The following is a 14,560-nucleotide window of genomic DNA, read 5'->3' as shown; positions in this document are numbered from 1 at the left end:
TGAGGAATTTTACTTTGTCAGCTCGGGGATTCAATCCTACAACCTTTCAGTTACAGGCCCAACGCTCCTTACCTGAAGTTTATTGTATCGTTTTGTACCTTTCCACTGAGAAATCCAGCAGAGTTACAGTTGAAGTCGCCAAATACATTTAAACTCAGTTTTTCACAATTCCTGACATTTAATCCTAGTAAAAATTCCCAGTCTTAGGTTAGTTAGGATCACCACTTTATTTTAAGAATGTGAAATATCAGAATAATAGTAGAGAGAATGGTTTATTTCAGATTTGATTTCTTTCATCACATTCCCAGTGGGTCAGAAGTTTACATACACTCAATTAGTATTTGGTAGCATTGCCTTTAAATTGTTTAACTTGGGTCAAACGTTTCAGGTAGCCTTCTACAAGCTTCCCACAATAAGTTGTAACTGAGTCAGGTTTGTAGGCCTTCTTTTTATGTATATATATATATATACACTGCTCAAAAAAATAAAGGAAACACTTAAACAACACAATGTAAATCCAAGTCAATCACACTTCTGTGAAATCAAACTGTCCACTTAGGAATCAACACTGATTGACAATACATTTCACATGCTGTTGGGCAAATGGAATAGACAACAGGTGGAAATTATAGGCATTTAGCAAGACACCCCCAATAAAGGAGTGGTTCTGCAGGTGGTAACCACAGACCACTTCTCAGTTCCTATTCTTCCTGGCTGATGTTTTGGTCACTTTTGAATGCTGGCGGTGCTTTCACTCTAGTGGTAGCATGAGACGGAGTCTACACCCCACACAAGTGGCTCAGGTAGTGCAGCTCATCCAGGATGGCACATCAATGTGAGATGTGGCAAGAAGGTTGCTGTGTCTGTCAGCGTAGTGTCCAGAGCATGGAGGTGCTACCAGGAGACAGGCCAGTATATCAGGAGACGTGGAGGAGGCCGTAGGAGGGCAACAACCCAGCAGCAGGACCGCTACCTCCGCCTTTGTGGAAGGAGGAGCAGGAGGAGCACTGCCAGAGCCCTGCAAAATGACCTCCAGCAGGCCACAAATGTGCATGTGTCTGCTCAAACGGTCAGAAACAGACTCCATGAGGGTGGTATGAGGGCCCGACGTCCACAGGTGGGGGTTGTGCTTACAGCCCAACACCGTGCAGGACGTTTGACATTTGCCAGAGAACACCAAGATTGGCAAATTCGCCACTGGTGCCCTGTGCTCTTCACAGATGAAAGCAGGTTCACACTGAGCACGTGACAGAGTCTGGAGACGCCGTGGAGAACGTTCTGCTGCCTGCAACATCCTCCAGCATGACCGGTTTGGCGGTGGGTCAGTCATGGTGTGGGGTGGCATTTCTTTGGGGGGCTGCACAGCCCTCCATGTGCTCGCCAGAGGTAGCCTGACTGCCATTAGGTACCGAGATGAGATCCTCAGACCCCTTGTGAGACCATATGCTGGTGCGGTTGGCCCTGGGTTCCTCCTAATGCAAGACAATGCTAGATGTGGCTGGATGTGGCTGGAGTGTGTCAGCAGTTCCTGCAAGAGGAAGGCATTGATGCTATGGACTGGCCCGCCCGTTCCCCAGACCTGAATCCAATTGAGCACATCTGGGACATCATGTCTCGCTCCATCCACCAACGCCACGTTGCACCACAGACTGTCCAGGAGTTGGCGGATGCTTTAGTCCAGGTTTGGGAGGAGATCCCTCAGGAGACCATCCGCCACCTCATCAGGAGCATGCCCAGGCATTGTAGGGAGGTCATACACACTACTGAGTCTCATTTTGACTTGTTTTAAGGACATTACATCAAAGCTGGATCAGCCTGTAGTGTGGTTTTCCACTTATTCCACTTACTAATTTTGAGTGTCACTCCAAATCCAGACCTCCATGGGTTGATAAATTTGATTTCCATTGAAAATGTTTGTGTGATTTTGTTGTCAGCACATTCAACTATGTAAAGAAAAAAGTATTTAATAAGAATATTTCATTCATTCAGATCTAGGATGCGTTTTAGTGTTCCCTTTATTTTTTTGAGCAGTGTGTATATATATATATATATATATATATATTTTTTTTTTTTGTACCCCTTTTTTCTCCCCAATTTCATGGTATCCAATTGGTAGTAGTTAAAGTCTTGTCTCGTCACTGCAACTCCCGTACGGACTCAGGAGAGGCGAAGGTAGAGAGCCATGTGTCCTCCGAAACACAACCCAACCTAGCCACACTGTTTCTTGACACAATGCACATCCAACCCGGAAGCCAGCCGCACCAATGTGTCGGAGGAACTGGCCAAACAGTTATATTTTTGTTTCATCAGACCAGAGGACATTTCTCCAAAAAGTACGATCTTTGTCCCCATGTGCAGTTGGAAACTGTAGTCTGGCTTTTCTATGGCGGTTTAGGAGCAGTGGCTTCCTTGCTGAGCAGCCTTTCAGGTTATGTCGATATAAGACTCGTTTCACTATGGATATAAATACTTTGTACCTGTTTCCTCCAGCATCTTCACAAGGTCCTTTGCTGTTGTTCTGGGATTGATTTGCACTTTTCGCACCAAAGTACGTTCATCTCTAGGAGACAGAACGGGTCTCCTTCCTGAGCAATATGATGGCTGCGTGGTCCCATGGTGTTTATACTTGCATACTATTGTTTGTACAGATGAACGTGGTACCTTCAGGCTTTTGGAAATTGCTCCCAAGGATGAACCAGACTTGTGGAGGTCTATGATTTTTTTTCTGAGGTCTTGGCTGATTTCTTTTGATTTTCCCATGATGTCAATCAAAGAGGCACTGAGTTTGAAGGTAGGCCTTGAAATACATCCACAGGTACACCTCTAATTGACTCAAATGATGCCAATTAGCCTATCATAAGCTTCTAAAGCCATGACATGATTTTCTGGAATTTTCCAAGCTGTTTAAAGGCACAGTCAACTTAGTGTATGTAAACTTCTGATCTACTGTGTCACGTTCTGACCTTAGTTATTTTGTTATGTCTTTGTTTTAGTATGGTCAGGGCGTGAGTTCGGTGGGTTGTCTAGGTTCCTTTTTCTATGTGTTTGGCCTGGTATGGTTCTCAATCAGAGGCAGGTGTCATTAGTTGTCTCTGATTGAGAATCATACTTAGGTAGCCTTTTTCCCACCTGTGTGGTGTGGGTGATTGTTTTCTGTCTTTGTGTATGTCACCAGACATTTCGTTTCATTTCGTGTCATTCTCTTAGTTATTTTTGTTTTAGTGTTCTGTGTTTAATAAAATCATCATGAACACGTACCACGCTGCGCATTGGTCCTCCGATCCTTCCTACTACTCCTCCTCAGAAGAGGAGGAAGACGAGCGTTACACACTGGAATTGTGATACAGTGAATTATACAGTGGGGCAAAAAAGTATTTAGTCAGCCACCAATTGTGCTACAGGAAATGGATGATTTGAAGTGTGTGTTCCTAAAGTCACTGGAATATCAAGCCAGTGTTTCATCTTATAGGATATGATAAACTTTATTATCCCTGTGAGGGGAAATTTGTCTTGGAAAATTAAAGTCATACACTGAGTTTACAAAACATTAGAAACACCTTTTGCCCTCAGAACAGCATCAATTATTCGGGGCATGTTTGACTAGGTATCCCCCTTTCCCTTTCTACAAGGTGTCGAAAGCATTCCACAGGGATGCTCCAATGTTTCCCACAGTTGTGTCAAGTTGGCTGGATGTTCTTTGGATGGTGGACCATTCTTGATACACACGGGAAACTGTTGAGTGTGAAATGTTTTTGCAGTTCTTGACACACAAACAGGTACGCCTGGCACCTACTACCATACCCCGTTCAAAGGCACTTAAATATTTTGTCTTGCCCATTCACCCTCTGGATGGCACACATACAGTACACAATCCATGTCTCAATTGTCTCAAGGCTTAAAAATCATTTTTCAACCTGTGTCCTCCCCTATCATCGACACTGATTGAAGTGGATTTAACAGGTGACATCAATAGTTTTCACCTAGATTCACCTGGTCATTCTATGTCATGGAACACTCAGTGTATCCAATCATCAACAGAGATCAGGATGATGATTCCTTCATGGTCTGTGCCAAGTTTATACTGTACCTCTAGTTCTTCTTCTTACTAACAATGGCTTCTTTTTACACCACAAGACACGCAATGGGAACTTTGAATTCATTGATGAATTTCTTTAGCAAAAGAATGAAGCATCATCTCAAAATGTTTTGTTAGTTTGTTTAAGTGTTCTTCGTTAATTAAAGAAGATTCGTATCACGCTGCGCCTTGGTCTCATCATTACAATGAACGTGACAGAATAACCCAACAAATAAGGACCAAGCAGCGTGTGAATGAGGAGCGGACATCCTGGGCCCGGGAGAAAGATGAGTGGAAGACATCCTGGACCTGGGAGGAGGTAATGGCAGGGGACAAGACCCTGCCATGGAAGCAGGTGGAGATAGCACAGGAGGAAAGGCGACGATACGAGGAGTCAAGGCAACCACAAAAACCCCAATGTTTTTTTGGGGGGGGACGCAAGGACATGTCGGCGGAGCTGAGGAGTAAACCAGCCCCAGTCTGGGAGAAGGAGGATTCGGAGGAGAGAGAAATGGGGGAGTTGTTGAGTTGGTGGAGGACGCACGGATTTGGAATAAAATAACGTGTTGTCAGTTTGGTGCCACCTGAGTCAGCTCTCCGTACTTGTCCTGAAATGTGTGTTAAAGTTCCGGAACAATTGATGCCGGCTATACACACCAGGTCCCCAGTGTACCTTCAAGACACTCTCCTCACTCTGCCAACTCTCCTCACTCGCCCTGAGGTGTGTCACCAGCCCGGTACCACCAGTGCCGGCACCACGCACCGGGCCTCCAGTGCGCCTCCAGTGTCCAGTACGCCCTGTTCCTGCTCCTCGTACTCGCCCTGAGGTGCGTGTCCCCAGCCCGGTACCACCAGTGCCGGCACCACGCACCAGGCCTACAGTGCGCCTCGGCAGTCCAGTACGCCCTGTTCCTCCTCCCCTCACTCGCCCGGAGGTGCGTACCACCAGTGCCGGCACCACGCACCAGGCCTACAGTGCGCCTCAGCAGTCCAGAGCGTCCAGCGACAGTACCCAGTCCAGAGCGTCCGGCGACGGGCCACAGTCCGGAACCTCCAACGACGGGCAACAGTCCGGAACCTCCAACAAGTGGCTACAGTCCGGAACCTCCAACGACGGGCCACAGTCCGGGGCCTCCAGCGATGGTCCCCTGTCCGGGGTCTCAAGCGCCGGTCCCCAGCCCAGAACATCCGGCCATGGTCAACACAGCGAGGGTCCCCAGCCCGGGGCCTACGGCGAGGACTCAATGTAAAGAAGGGGGGCGGCGTCCAGAACCAGAGCCGCCACCGAGGTTAGATGCCCACCCAGACCCTCCCATATAGGTTTAGGTTTGCGGCCGGGAGTCCGCACCTTTGGGGGGGGGGGGGGTACTGTCACGCCCTGACCTTAGTTATCTTTGTTTTCTTTATTATTTTGGTTAGGTAAGGGTGTGACGAGGGTGGTATGTGTAGTATTTGTAGTGTCTAGGGTTTTTTGTATGTCTAGGGGTTGTTGTATATCCAGGTGTTTATGTCTATGGTTGCCTAGATTGGTTCCCAATCCGAGGCAGCTGTTTATCGTTGTCTCTGATTGGGGACCATATTTAGGTAGCCATATTCCTTGGGTATTTCGTGGGTTATTGTCTATGTATGTATAGTTGCCTGTGTCAGCAGTCGTTGTTATAGCTTCACGTTCGTTTTGTTAGTTTGTTAGTTTGTTTAGTTTGTTTAGTGTTCTTCGTTTATTAAAAGAAGAATGTATTCTTATCACGCTGCACCTTGGTCTCCTCGTGATGACGAATGTGACAATAACTCTTATTCAATATCTGTTACAGGACGTTCAGATTTCCAAATACCGTACTGCTAATATTGCTTCATTTCTTGCTGGCGGAAATACTTTGTGCTAAGAAGTACATTTATTTTACACATAAAATACATCAGTAAAATACACAAGTAAACATTCCTATAAAATCCCTATGCACACATATAAAATGCAACATGGTCGAGCTATTTAAAAATAAATAAATGAATGACGTTTTCTGATATTTCTTTCAAAATCTCATAACACTTGCCATTGAGTATCTGTTTGACAGTACAAAAAAAATTCAAATATATTTCATGTACAATTATTAGCTAAATAAGTGGTGTCCTGTGTACATATGGTTACTGTATGGTGTCCATTTTAGGACAGCATCATGTGTCTTATGTCAATTATCACCAGAAAGCACAGCGATCACAGGAAATGTATGCCATCCCAGGAAATGAAAGTACTGTACACATCACTACACTCTTAGAAAAATTGTTCCAAAAGGGTTCTTCAGCTGTCCCCATAGGATAACCCTTTTTGGTTCCAAATATAACCCTTTTTGGTTCCAGGTAGACCTCTTTTGGGTTCCATGTAGACCCATCTGTGGAAAGGGACAATCGAAGAACCCTTAAAATACTGACATCTGAGAGTGTAGTTCTGGAACTAGAACTTGGTTTCTGACTCTGAGACCTGGGGAAAGCAAAGAGATTTAGATTTTATTTTGTCAGCTCATCTTACTGTCATTTTATTTTTATGAATGATTTTTATGAATTACCTGTACCTCCACATGAGTTGCAACATTACGAGAGTTATCATTTTAAAGGGATTGGTGATTATTCATTACAAATTTAGAAAAGACAATGACAAATAGATTTGATGGGTCTCTGTTACTTACATGTACAAATCGGTCCCTGCTACGCAAACTTGACACACCATTGCATTGGTTGCCATGGATAGTGGCTGTTGTTATAACCTGTAAGACAACATGATTCAAAAGAATGAGACAAGTTCCTGTGTATGAAGCGATGTAGGCCAAGATAAGGTTTGGCACCTCTAATCTAGTCTGTAAGGGTGGAAACATCAATAGATACACAGTATTTTTCTACAGGTAAATGTTATAACTTTTCACAGACTTTTGTGTTTTCAGAGTTTACTGGATGTTTGTCCAGGATATGCAGCATGGCATCGTGGAGAGTCAGGAAAAACATGGACGACTTCACCTCGTCGTCAAAGAACATACAGCTGTGCAGTTTCTTCAGGATGTACGCTTTGGACAGAAGAGATAGATATCGTTAGATCAATCACTTCACCTCTATTTGTTTCAGAGTGATTGAAGTCAGTGTTGAAGAGAAAAAGTGAGAAGGGACAGATGGGGCAGATGGCTTGTCTTAAACCAGGCTTACCGTCACATGCCACAATGTAGACCTCAACTTCAACCCGAATGAGCTCTTTGAGTGCCTATAGAACACAGCAAAATATCAGTACCCAGCGAGTAGAAATACTCTGGTGAAATACACAATCATCCCCACATTCCCCAGGGTTGTAACGGAAGAGTTTTGTTTCACCGCTTTGAGTCCCTTGAGGGCAGAGATGTCGAGGAAGGAGACGGCTGAGAAGTCCAGGATCAGGCTGTGGACGTCTACTCTGGGGACTTGGATGTTGGCAGGAAGCTCAGAGTTCCAGTTCACCTGGACAGGAAGGTCCTTGAAGTCAGTGGGCTGGTCCAGTTCCTCCATGTTGCTCTCATCCTCAGACTCCTCAATGGGACCAGAGCTGGTGAGCAGTAGGCCTTTCTGCACCGGGAGAACCACAACATTACCACAACCTCTTATTGTGAAAACCTGACTACATGTAGAAGGTGATCTTTGGAGGTCCACCCACCACTATGGGATGATGATTAATTTGTTTTTCATATACATGCAACCCCAAGACCATACTGATAAGGCAGGTACGGGGACGACTACCTATAGGTAGGAACTGCAGCGTGTGCATGATGTCTGTTGATTTTGGATTGCTAAAAGTATGTTGTTGCCAGGTGTGAAACTAATGTTTTGGGCTAGACTGATTTATGAGATACTTATGGCCATTTGAATGAAACTTTATGATACAGGGGGCTCTTGTAAAGTGTTAACGGGGTAACTTTGTGAGTGGAAGTTATCTTTTTATGTGTTTCTAAGGGCAACAGGTAAGTGCACCACTACTCACAGATGTCATCTGCAGCTCTCCTTTCTTTAGAAGTTTCCTGATCGTCCTCAGGGCTTTGTTTCTCTTCCTCAACACCCTCAAAGGGTTAAAGCCCACCTGAAAACACATCAAAGTCAAGTTGAACCCTAATTAGCAATTGCACACATGAATGTGGGAGTAACTGTTACACATGGGCTTTATTGTGACTGGGACATATTGTTTACCAGTGCCTTGGCCATCATACAGATCAAGGTTAATCTTATCTTATCTTATCTGCATGTGCCTAGTGTTTAGTAAGGTGCAAGTCAAACTTTAGTAACACCAATTTGTATGGGCACTATTGCTATACAACCTGGTATACTATATTACCTCATACACTGAGGTCGTATTGACCTTCTTTAGTTTACTTGACCATTCTTTAGGACCTCTTTCCATTGGATCAAATCCGATGAGAAAATAAGATGTCTTAATAAGTAGATCCATGAATCATTATTACCTTATTTGACCATGTCATGGAAATTGTAATGCAAAAAGGCCTACGTGTAAATGTGTTTGGAATAATTCTTCATTTTACACGTCTAATTGTGTATAATTGCTTACGTACAGCTTCCACCAGCTTGCCCCGGAAAAAATCTATATTGGCAAAGAAGATGGGTGACGGTATCCTGAAGATCTTCACACCCTCTGGCTCATAGATCTGGAAAGAGATATATAAACAATAGAACAAGGGCCATGTGTAGACTTACCATCGTCACAGTCTTGTAAGATGAAAAGATAATGGTGAGTATCTTTAGTTCACATTACAGCTTACTCACACTCATGTAATCCTTGCGGTCTTTGTAGATATCTGTTCCTGTGATATTGGCCAGGACACTGCAACGTGGGCTGGAATAGAATGTATGCAGAAATGTCACTATGACATTGTGTTCCAGGGTTGGGGTTCATTCTGAATTGAGTTGTGAATTGGTCTTTAATTCCAATTCAATTATTGAATTTGAATTAAATGTGAATTGGCCACATCCCGCAGGAAGCAGCATTTTAACGGAATTTGAATTAAAGGAAGTAGAATTGAATTCAATGAAATTCATTGTAATTCAAATGGATAATTTATTCCATACATCATTATGCACATGTTCATTTTGACATGATGCATGGTTATCAATACTTGAAACATTTCATTTTTAAAACTCATCCTCCTAAAAAGAGTATTACATAATTAACAGTGGTCTGGAAATATTCTAAGATCATTTTGTCATAATTCACTTACACGTTATTAAATATTTAGAAAAATACATTTCCCACAATGCATTAAATCCAACACTCCATAAAGAAGGGAACAGCTAAACATTTTAGGGTAAAAATACAAATAAAACACTGAGTTATAATCCCATTTTTCTTGATGGTATCTGTATTCTTGAGTAAGAGGTGGCAGATTTTTTTGGGCAAAATATTTATCAAAGGAATGAGACTCGTCTGTTTCATGTCTCAGTTGAATTTCTTTGAATTGCTTTGAATTCAATTATACTTCCTTTCATTAAAATTCAATTCAAATTATGCTTCCTGTGAGGTGTGGCCAATTTGAATTTCAATACTTGGGTTGAATTGAATCAAATTCCGAAATGTTGAATTGACCCCAACCCTGGTGTCCACCTCCAAATAACATTGAAAACTGACAAAGAATAAAAACAGACACAAGTTCAACTTTTTTTGAGGTATTTGGAGATTTGTGCCCACACTCACAACTGAGCCCTGAAGACAACGGTGAGCAGCTCGATCCCTAGGCCTACAGCCAGCCCCAGATCCAGCCCCAACAGGATGGAAGCCAGGCAGGTCACCAGCCACACCACCTGGATAAAGACATGGAGGGGAGACAGGACAAGGGGATGCAGGATGGAAGGGATTGGGGGAAATATGAGTTCATTATTACAGTTGGTAAAGACATCACTCCGTGTTTCCATTTTAGGTGTAGTTCAGTGGGAGTGTCTCAGAAGACTCACACAGTCGGGCCGGTCTCTCCTCCACAGGTAAGGGACTTCTCTGATCTGCATCAACATCCCCTTCAGGTTGACTATGACCACTGCCCCCAGCACCGACTGTCAACACAGAGGGAAAAGGTCAGGCAATGACATCTTTGATGATCAGTCACAAGAGTTGCACAAGACTTCCATCTAAATTCCAGTGCTCCTATCTACTTCATACAGTGTGATTCAATACATAATGCTCTAATCTTAGATGTTAAGTCCCCTATATGGGGGACTTTGAGCGGTTCTGGACTGGTTCCGACTGACATTTTGGTGAACGCCTTAGGGTCCAGTGCAATATAATGCCAGAAAGACCCATCTGTCTGCTCTCCACTTCCACTCTCTCAGCGGAGCTGACTTGAAGTGTCAGGTTTCAGACCCCACATTTGCATAGACATTTTCTGACCTATCCAGACAAAGAATCGATTTAAATGACAGAGCCCATATAAGGTGAAAGTCTAGTGAATCCAACGGTTGTCGTTTCATCTCACTTGAATATTCTCAGCTGGATTTAAGAGCTCTCAACATGAATACATACTAAATTGGTTCATAGAATTGAAACAAGAACACTTTCTCTTGGTCACAGACAGACAAAATCACTTAGTGCTTAAAGCTGAAGTTGTAGCGAGTCTGCACACATTTGAATGGTGTCCCTGCGCTGCTCAGTGGACTTTTATGAAATAGTGTTATATGAAATTGTGCAAACATTGTATTCCCACTAAGTATGATCATACTTATTTTACAGTTATAAGAAAGGTGAAATCTTATGGTAAGTAGTTTATCATTTGATTGTTACTATATTTAGGAAGCATTTCAGTATTTTCAGGCCCTATTGCCCCACTTTTGTTGAATAAGAAAAACAAATGTGATTTTCAATATTTTCACATTATATTTGTACTATGTACTTGAGCTTGTGTCCTCAAAAGTGAGTACACCTCAGCAATTTATACAAAAATGTTTTACAGACAGGTGAGTTCCAGAACTTTCTAAAACTATGCAATATTACCAGTTATTGTTCATGGCCTTCTCATGAAAAATAATTACATTTGGGTATGTCTATTTAGGCAGAAATCAAAATATTGCCCTATCATTCAACTCCTAAAGCCAATTATATTGTAAATACTGAGTGAGTTTTACCTTTGGGAGTGGCTCCAATAAGAACCCGATAGCCAAGGTGACGACCATCACGATGAGCGCTGACAGTAGACCAGCGATCTGAAATGATGAAATTACACTTTATTTGACTCACATTTAGCTATTCACAAAACAACTACAGATAAGCACTGTTTAAGCAGTGTTTCCCTTTGATATATTTAATATATATATATATATATATATATATATATATATATATATATATATTATTATCATTATTTATTAACTTGGTGCATTGTAACTCTGAGCCAATTCTATCATTCCTCACTATGTACTGTAGGTCACGAGTCACGACAAACTATTTCACATTCTCTCTCCCATTTGTACAATTCTATCTGGTTTGGACAATGATAAGTTATCAGTTGTTATTACAATAAAGATAGGGAGACCCAAATAGGTCAATATTTCATAACGTTTACAGCTACATCACTTGGATAAAGAACTTGTACAGGAAGGAACTCTAAGTATGGTTGTGTGTCTGTATTCTCAGACAGCCTCTTGGTTTAGTAGTTTACCTGGGTTTTACCACCTGTACTCTCCTGTACCGCACTCCTGGAGAGAGCTGTGCTTGCTGCAAACGACTTAAAGGCTGCTCCAATGATGTTACTGGCCCCAAAAGCTATCAGCTCCTAGAGAGCAAAACAAGCACAAGTACATGTTCTGGAACCGTTGATATTAGTTCAATTCTTATGTTGATAGTTTGTATTAGGCTGACACCCCTCATTCACAAGCAACAATAATCACATTTTTCTGTACCACCTCGGCTTCCAACCCCTCCTCCTAATGTTCTGGTTTTGGGACTCACCTGATTTCCGTCTATGATGTAATCGTGTTTGACTGAGTAGACCTTGGCGACAGAGAAGGCTACAGCAAAGCCCACTACGGCCATAGGGAACGCCTCAACAGCAGTCTGCCCGAAGATCTGCATGTTCGGGCCCATCGGGGACTCATACCTAACAGATTGAGAGGGAGAGGTATTGTTAGATTATTTTCCCATCTATTCTCAGCCATTTTAACATGCAGCAAACATATTTTTATATGTACTTACCCCACTGGAATACGGCCGACAACATCAACTTTATAATTCACCCGGAAGTTGAATGCATAGGAAACGCCACAAGCGATGACAGTCTGCCAAAGTCATTACCAAAATCAATGTATCAGTTATTAGCATGACTAATGCAATCTGGTGATAAAACAGTATATTTCAAGAGAATCTGGTTACCTTGTCAACTTTAACACAAAGCTGTGACACACTGCAGGCCTATAGTACATCAGTACAAGTTCATGTATTTTCCTACAATTCACCTGATTGTCCTCATCTGCCGTACTGTGAGTCAGTGTGAGAATAAAACATCAATACTGTACATTTCGCAAAAGCTGTCTCCTTGCTACAATGGCATTGTACTTTGGATCAATACACTCTTAGAAAAAAGGGTTCCAAAAGGGTTTTTTGGCTGTTCCCATAGGAGAACCCTTTTTGCTTCCGGGTAGAACCCTTTTTGCTTCCAGGTAGAACTCTTTTGGGTACCATGCAGAACCCTCTATGTCACATATGTCAGAGTCAAGGCCCGCGGGCCACATCCGGCCCGCAAGAAGGTTTTTTACGGCCCCTGGGATGATCTTGATTTATTATTAGAACCGGCCCGCAGCAAGCCGGCAGCCCGCAGATCTTTTACACGCACCAATACTACATTTCCCACAATGCAAAGGTGACGCACCGAGCAGTAGGCTGCTTCATTTCAATATTTATTGGCACAGCAGTCGTCAGCATCACAGTAAAATTAACTTTCAGATACCCATCAAAAATGGCAAAACGGAAGGTGGATACTGAGAACCGGGGGTTTCAAACAAGGTGGGAGTCGGAGTATATGTTCACGAAGGTAGCTGGAAAACCTGTGTGTCTTCTGTGTGGAGAAAGTGTGGCGGTACTGAAAGAGTATAATCTGAGACGACATTATGAAACGAAACACGCGGACAAAAACAAGAATATGGACATGGAACAAAGGCTACAAAAGGCAGAGGAATTAAAACGAGGCCTCAAATCTCGACAGGCTCTGTTCAAAAAAGCCAAATCACAAGGCCAGGCTGCTGTCAAGGCCAGTTTTATTTTGGCAGAAGAGATCGCTAAATCAGCCCGGCCATTTACGGAGGGGGATTTCATCAAAAACTGCATGATTAAAGTTTGTGACGAAGTTTGCCCAGAAAAAAGGCAACTCTTTTTAAATGTGAGTCTGAGCAGAAACACCATTGCCGAGAGAGTAGACCAGTTGTCCATCAATCTAAAAGAGCAGCTTGTGAAAAAGGGAAAAGATTTTATTGCATATTCCTTGGCTGTGGATGAGAGCACCGACATTTCTGACATTGCCCAGTTGTCAATTTTCATCCGCGGAGTGGACTCCAACCTAAGCGTGACAGAGGAGTTTTTGGCTTTACGTCCTATGCATGGCACAACTACGGGGCATGATTTGTATGAAGAGGTGTCAAGATGTGTAAATGAGATGGAGCTGCCTTGGGAAAAACTCGTGGGTTTGACAACCGACGGAGCACCTGCGATGTGTGGACACAGGAGCGGACTGGTGGCGAAGATACGGGAAAAGATGCAAGAGGAAAACGCGACAGGTGAGCTGACAGCTTATCATTGTATCATACACCAGGAAGCGTTGTGCGGTAAAGCCTTGAAAATGGAGCATGTAATGAGCATCATCACGCGCACAGTTAACTTTATCAGAGCCAAAGGTTTGAATCACCGCCAGTTCAAGGCATTTCTGACGGAGTTAGAAACGGAGCATGGTGATTTGCCTTATCACACAGAGGTGCGATGGCTAAGCCAGGGAAAGGTGCTTCAAAGATGTTTCGAGCTTCGTGAGGAGATTTGTCTGTTCTTGGACAGCAAAGGGAAAGACACAACACAACTCCGAGACGAAATGTTTCTGTGTGAAATGGCTTTTCTGTGTGACATTACGAGTCATCTGAATGCAATAAACTTGCAGCTGCAGGGTCGGGATCGTGTCATCTCTGATATGTACAGTACAGTGAAGGCATTTAAAACCAAACTGACTCTGTGGGAGACGCAGATGCGGAAAGAAAATTTGAGCCACTTTCCCAGCTGCCAGACCATGAAAGAGAAGCTCTCTACCAGTGCGTTCCCGAGCACACAGTTGGCTGATAAAATAGGTATGCTTGCCGCTGACTTTCGACGCCGATTTGCTGACTTTGAAGCACAAAAAAGCAGGTTGGAACTGCTCGGTAACCCATTTGCTGTTGACGTGGAAAGCTCACCACCAAACCTCCAAATGGAGTTGATTGACCTCCAATGCAATGATGCACTGAGGGCAAAAT

General features: G+C 43.2%; 1 pseudogene; it reads right to left on the bottom strand.

Moving 5' to 3' along the window:
* Nucleotides 1–6,521: 6,521 nt before the first annotated feature.
* LOC139401255 (chloride anion exchanger-like) lies at nt 6,522–12,349 on the bottom strand (annotated as a pseudogene).
* Between the last annotated feature and the right edge of the window lie 2,211 nt (nt 12,350–14,560).

This window comes from Oncorhynchus clarkii, unplaced genomic scaffold (assembly GCF_045791955.1).
Source record: "Oncorhynchus clarkii lewisi isolate Uvic-CL-2024 unplaced genomic scaffold, UVic_Ocla_1.0 unplaced_contig_4293_pilon_pilon, whole genome shotgun sequence".
Classification (NCBI taxonomy): domain Eukaryota; kingdom Metazoa; phylum Chordata; class Actinopteri; order Salmoniformes; family Salmonidae; genus Oncorhynchus; species Oncorhynchus clarkii.
Note: the sequence above shows the minus strand (reverse complement) of the source record. Positions and strands in the feature narration are given on the sequence as shown.